This window comes from Dipodomys spectabilis, unplaced genomic scaffold (genome assembly GCF_019054845.1).
Source record: "Dipodomys spectabilis isolate Male_0828 unplaced genomic scaffold, ASM1905484v1 ptg000631l, whole genome shotgun sequence".
Lineage (NCBI taxonomy): Eukaryota > Metazoa > Chordata > Mammalia > Rodentia > Heteromyidae > Dipodomys > Dipodomys spectabilis.
In genome coordinates, this window is record NW_024871308.1 from 444,504 (window position 1) to 450,700 (window position 6,197).

At 37.6% G+C, this 6,197-nt stretch overlaps 1 non-coding gene across 1 annotated transcript; it reads left to right on the forward strand.

Annotated features, from left to right (window-relative positions):
- The first annotated feature begins 5,724 nt into the window (after nucleotides 1-5,724).
- LOC122101135 lies at nucleotides 5,725-5,836 on the forward strand. Its single transcript, XR_006146314.1, has one exon. It is a non-coding gene; the product is annotated as a U6 spliceosomal RNA (small nuclear RNA).
- Nucleotides 5,837-6,197: the final 361 nt, after the last annotated feature.

The window sequence follows — 6,197 nt, forward strand, 5'->3', positions numbered from 1 at the left end:
AAAGCACCTTATGAATCAGTTTTATTCTTATGATTAGTATAAATAAAATATTTTGGGGGTTGGGAATATGGCTTTGTGGAAAACTGTTTTCCAGCATGCATGAAGCCCTGGGTTTTATTCCTCGGAACCACATAAACAGAAAAGGCTGGAAGTGGCACTGTAGTTCAACTGGTAGAGTGCTAGCCTTGAGCAGAAGAAGCTCAGGGAGCTCCAGGACTGGCAAAAATAAAATATAGAGTAGAATAAAATCAAAAGAGGTTTGTTATTTATACTAAAAAAATTTTTAATCCATAAACTAAATGCTCTAGTAGGATGGCATGGGAAAATTAGCTGTAGAAACATTATCTGACAAGGTAAGAGCTTCTGTGGTGATTGGAGACAAAAGTTGCACAAAGAACATTTTTTCGGGGAGGGGGGTTCCGGTCGTGGGGCCTAAACTCTGGGCTTGGGCACTGTCCCTCAACCCTTCAGCTCAAGGCTAGCGCTCTACCACTTGAGCCACAAGCCACTTCCGGCTTTTTTTCTTTTTAGCTTATGTGGTGCTGAGGAATCAAACCCAGGGCCTCAGGCATGCAAGGCACACACTCTACCACTGAACCACCTTCCCAGCCACTGCACAAAGACCTTAGAAGGATTGAACATTGGCAAGTGAGTTAACTAAAAACTCAGACGAAGAGCTAGGAAGGTGGTTTAGCGGTAGAGAGCTTGCCTTGCATGCATTAACCCCTGGCTTCGATACCTCAGCACCATGTAAGCAGAAAAAGCACTGTGGCTCAAGTGGTAGAAAGCTATCCACGAGCTGAAGAGCTGAGGGACAGTGTCCAGGCCCAGATTTCAGGCCTCACAACCAACAAATCCAAGAACAAAGAAAAGAATAAAAGAAAAAAACATATGGGCACTGGTGGCTCACGACTGTAATCCTAGCTACTCTTCAGGCTAAGATCTGAGGACGGTCATTCAAAGCTAGGCAAGGCAGGTAAATTCTGTGATACTCTTATCACCAAGAAACCACTCAGAAAACTGGAAGTGGTGTTGTGGCTCAAGTGGTAGAAGACTAGCTTTGAGTTGAAGAGCTGAGGGACAGCACCCAGGCAAAGTGTTCAGTTGCAAGACAGACCAAAAAAAAAAAAGGCAAGCTACACCTAAAGGGTTTCCTACCAAGAGGGAGATGATGCAAATTCATTCTTGGAGCAGACACTCTGTGTATGTATTCCAATTTTCAGTCTACCCAGATTCAAATTGAAACTGAATAAGTGAGGTAAACACTGTGGTGATTGTGTCCACAAAAGGACTACTGCTATGACTGTGTGACAGGGAAGCCACACAAGAGGTCCTATTTGTGCTGTCATGGAGCTCATGCATGAAATTCATGATAGGTCAGCAAAATGTGATCTGAGACAACTTGGAACACCTTGTTACTCTTCTCAGAAGCAAGAGTCTATTTCAAAAATCCCTGAAACTGATCAGCTCTATTCTTTCCAAGTCAACTACCTGGGGAAAATTGGATATTTCTGGGAAACTTACCTGGATGTAGTGAAGGCCAACCCTTTGAGATGAGCAGTAAGTACAAATCACAGCCAGGGGAAATGTCTGGTGGTATTCCAGGAGACTACTATTGGAGATGTTACGGGCCAACTGGAGTGGAATCTGTGCTTTGGTTACATTGACCAATCCACACCTGACCATTCTCAAACACCTTAAATTAAGTAAGGAAAGACTTCTTAGTTAGAGGGTCATTCAAACTTCATATTTGCAAAAACAAACTACATATTTACAAATTTCATATTTACTTAGGAGCCCCTGAAAAGTTCCCAAAGAGCTTAAAGCTAGAAACCAGAAACAGCAGCTTAAATTAATTTTGTTCTGTTGATCTCCATAACCTATGATCTTCATAATCGAATTATTCCAATATGTGCTTTTATTTATCAGCAGGATTTGTTTATTGGAAATGCCACCATGTAAAAGTAACTAGAAGCCCCTGGTAGGATTGAATGGGAAAAGTTTGGTCTAAATATAATACTTGATCAGATAAGATGGTGATAAGTGAAATGAACCCCAACATAGGGGCACAAGTGCTTTTTTCATTTCTTGCTATTGTTTCTAACATAGTTATAATGTTCCATGTGATTTTTGTTTCTTTGTATTCTGTCCCCCCACCCACCCAAAACCGCATAACCACTGTTTCCAATGTTTTTGATGTTGGTGCCCTCCATCTTGTATATAGAGTTCACTAGATTGAGGAGGAAAAGGGGAAAAAACTTAAAGGGGAATACAGGTTGACCCATTATAACAATGAGATGCACAAGACACTGTTGAAAAACAAACTTTACAATTTAGGCGGGGGTCGGGGAGAGTGTATGGAGTAGTTTTGGAGCTAGGAGGTTAGGGATGGTAAGGGACATATAAAGGAGGAGGTAACAATGCTTGATAGGAAATGTATGCTTTACCTTGCTCATGTAACTAACCCCTCTGAACAGTATTTTTACAATAAATATATAAAAATAAAAGAATAAATGTACTTCAAAGGTAATCTGTGTGGTGGTTGGAGGCCAATGATACAGAAAGACTTACAAGGATTGAATACTGGAAACAAATTACCTAAAAACTGAGATGATGCTGAGTATAATCCTAAATGCTCAGGTGGCTGAATTCTGAGGATCTTTGTTTGAAGCCAACCCAGACAGGAAAGATGAGACTTTTATTTCCAATGAAGGTGCAAAAAAAGATACTACTGGAGTTGTGGCTAAAGTGGTAGCCTTGAGTAAAACTGCTCTGGCACAATGCCCAGAGCATGAGATCAAACCCAAGACCAATCCTCCAGTCACTTATAAAAAAGGTTGTGTGTCTGTGTGTGGTGGCAGATCCCTTTACTAGTTTGATGACAGAATGAGCATTTTAACAATGAGTCATGGTGGCAATATTTACCTCTTTAGTAATTGTTTCCTTAGTAATGTGTGCACAGGTGCTTTATCTCTTCTATAACAGGTTTTGTTCAGTGACTGACTGAAAAACTGCCTTAATCAAACCCTTTTTTAAATCAAAATATCTTATTGGATACTGCTGAATAGGAAAGTCAATGATTATTGTTTGGAAGAAAAGAAAGCAAAATCAGATGGGAGAATTGTAGAAGTTAAATCTTGAAGTGCTTGACTGATATAAGCACTGTCCTTGTAAAGGTAGTCAAAACCTTAGTAATGCTATTTTAGAGAAGTTCTAGGGGCTAGAGACATGGCACTAGTAGTAGAACACCAGCTGAGTAAAAGTTGGTTATTTTTCATATGGCCAGGTGTTCGGATTTGGTTGATTATTAAAGCTTTTGACTAGTTTGAAAGGGGTCAAAATTTTGATCCATCATGAAAGATGATCCCAAAGCTCAAATTCATGGGAGCCAGTGGTGGGCTGCCTAGCCAGTGTGCTTATTCAACTTGGACATGCAACAGGATGCCTTCTGCAGGAGTAAACTTTGCCTTGCTGAGATGGTGTTTGTAGGATACCTTAATTGCCCCCGGTATTTCCAACAGAGATCTTCTGTGCCATTCATGAGGCATCCTACACATCCAGCCGCCCTGTTGAGCCAACCTCCTGGATGGTCTAAACATGCCATTCCTGGTAGCTGATAATGGAACTAGGTATAAAGTTAATCTGCAACATCAGGAAGAGCTACAAACAGACACACTCAGATGCAAGCAACTTCATGCATTGGCCTTGCTAGAAAAAAATGAAACTATGTATCCTGCTTTGGTACTTGTGTCTTTGTAGGGATGGTGTATGAGAGAAGTGTGTTAGATTCAGGCTCTTAAATTCTTTCTGTCTGAGTCTTGATCTGCAAATTCATTTGTCCAGCTAGGAAGAGTGAAAAGTTGGAGATGGAGTCATCTCTGAGAAAAATCTCTAATAATGGAGTTGAGAAAAGGGAAGAAACAGACTGTGAGAAACACAGTCTGAAGGGAAAAGTGTACCAAAAAATCTTACTCCCATTACAGCATGTCTCTGTGATTTAAGAATTCTAAACCTAGGAAGCTCAAGAAAATTGGAGCTAAAAAGCCTCCCTCAGACATTCTTAATATTGTCTTCTTTTAGGGAGAATGTGGGGAAAGCTATGAAAATATGTGTTAAGGTTCATTTTTATTTTTGAGCTCTAATTTTAATGTTCACTTGTTAAACTAAATCCTCTATATGCCTGTCTCTGGGTAAATACTCATCAACATGAAATATAAAGTGATTTTGATAAAAAATAAAAATGACTCAGAAGAAATTATAAATACAAAACAATCTTCACAGAAGCAAACTCTCAGAGATATTTCATGACTTTGACAAGGATAAAGTGGGTGAAGTTAGTATAAATTTAGAAGTATGACAATGCACAAAAACATAACAAGATACTCATATATTTCATTATATAACCCAAAGCAAAAAGCAAATGTTGTTTAGATGATTTTTAAAATCCAGTCTCTCAGGTACTGGGAAGGTGGCTCAATGGTAGAGTGCCTGCCTTGCATGCATGAGGCCTTGGGTTTTTTTTCGCAGCATCACATAAGCAGAAAAAGTTGGAAGTGCTGCTGTGGCTCAAGTGGTATCACTAGCCTTGAGCTGAGGGACAGCACCCAGGCCCCAGAGTTCAAGCCCCATGTCCAACAAAATAAAAATGAAAACAAAACAAAACAAAACAAAGTCTCTCACTTTTCTGTCTTCAACTTTGTAATAACTCTGCTTCAGCCTAGGGCTAATATTTTAGGTGTGGACATGTATCAACACTCCTGAATCAGACTCTACTTGATCATTTTTTAAATACACATTTTGTTCTTAATTTCCCTCTTTATAAATTCACATACACCTATAAAAAATGGTGTGGCCATCCCAATACCCTTCTCAAAGTACCTCCTAATGACAACTTACAAAAAGTTGTATTATATTACAAGAAAAACAATGCTACAAATAAAGAAAACCAATAATTAAATAATAATGATTAATAAAATAAAAAACAATTATCATTTTTTCAGTTTTTGAAGTGTACTACAAATTAGATTTTATTATTGTCATATTTCTTTACATTTAACACTGGCTAAGATTATGACGTTCAACAAGAATTTTATAGGCTATGAGTAGTGTTTAAATCACCCACTAAGATTACCATTTATAGTTAATCTCATAATTTGTATATGGCTTATATCATCATTTGTTCCTCACTAACATATAAAGTAAGGAAGGCCTACAGTTTTAACAGAAACTGTGTAGTTAACATAGTCAACTCTTTATTCTGCTCCTTTACACAAAGACTTTTCAACTTCTCATTAGTAAGGTTTCAATAAACTCTGAAATGTACATACTCAGTAGTAGTTATGTGCTACCATAAATCTTAAATACTTTATAGAAAAGTATTATGACCTGCCAAGCAGTCCCAGTTTTGGCATATATAAGCAAATTCCCAAAATTAAATATATTTAAAACATTAAATATTTTAACAAACCTTAACACTTGCTGCAGTGTTCATTATGACAGGTCCCTTGTATAGAATAATTGAATTCCTCCTCCTACACATCTCTTGAACAACAAATATCTGGAATTATTTTGTTTTTGACATGTCAATCTTGATTTTTTCTTAAATGTGTACTTATGTAAGAAGTACATGGTTCTAAAATTTCATGACAATTCTTTTAAACTTACGTTTTGTTGTATTGTCTAGTTTAAGAAAATCAATTACAATTTATATATAAAAAATATTCTTTGCTCAATTCAGCATCACATACACTAACATTGGAATGATACAGAGAAGATTAGCTGGCCCCTGTGCAAGGATGGCAGGCAAATTTCTGAAGCATTCCATCGCCCAATTTGTTAGGAAATGGAAAGACTTGGAAAAAAATTAAGTGAAGTAAGCCAAGTCCAAAGAAACGTAGGTCCCATGGTTTCTCTAATTTTCAATAACTAATATATGTCTGGGATAAGCAGAAAAGGTCAAAAGTTATGTGTATATGACCAGATAAGATTGTGTTAAGGGAAATGAACCCCAAGTTAGGGACACAAGTGGTTTTTTTTTTCTTGCTATTTTTTCTTACATACTTATGACGTGCAGAGTGTTTTTTTTTTTTGTTTCTTTACATGTTCCTCCCCCATGCTATAACACCTGTTTTCACTGTATTTGAAGTTGGTGTGCCTACATCTTGTTTATACTTTCCTCTAATTTTTTGAGAGGAAGG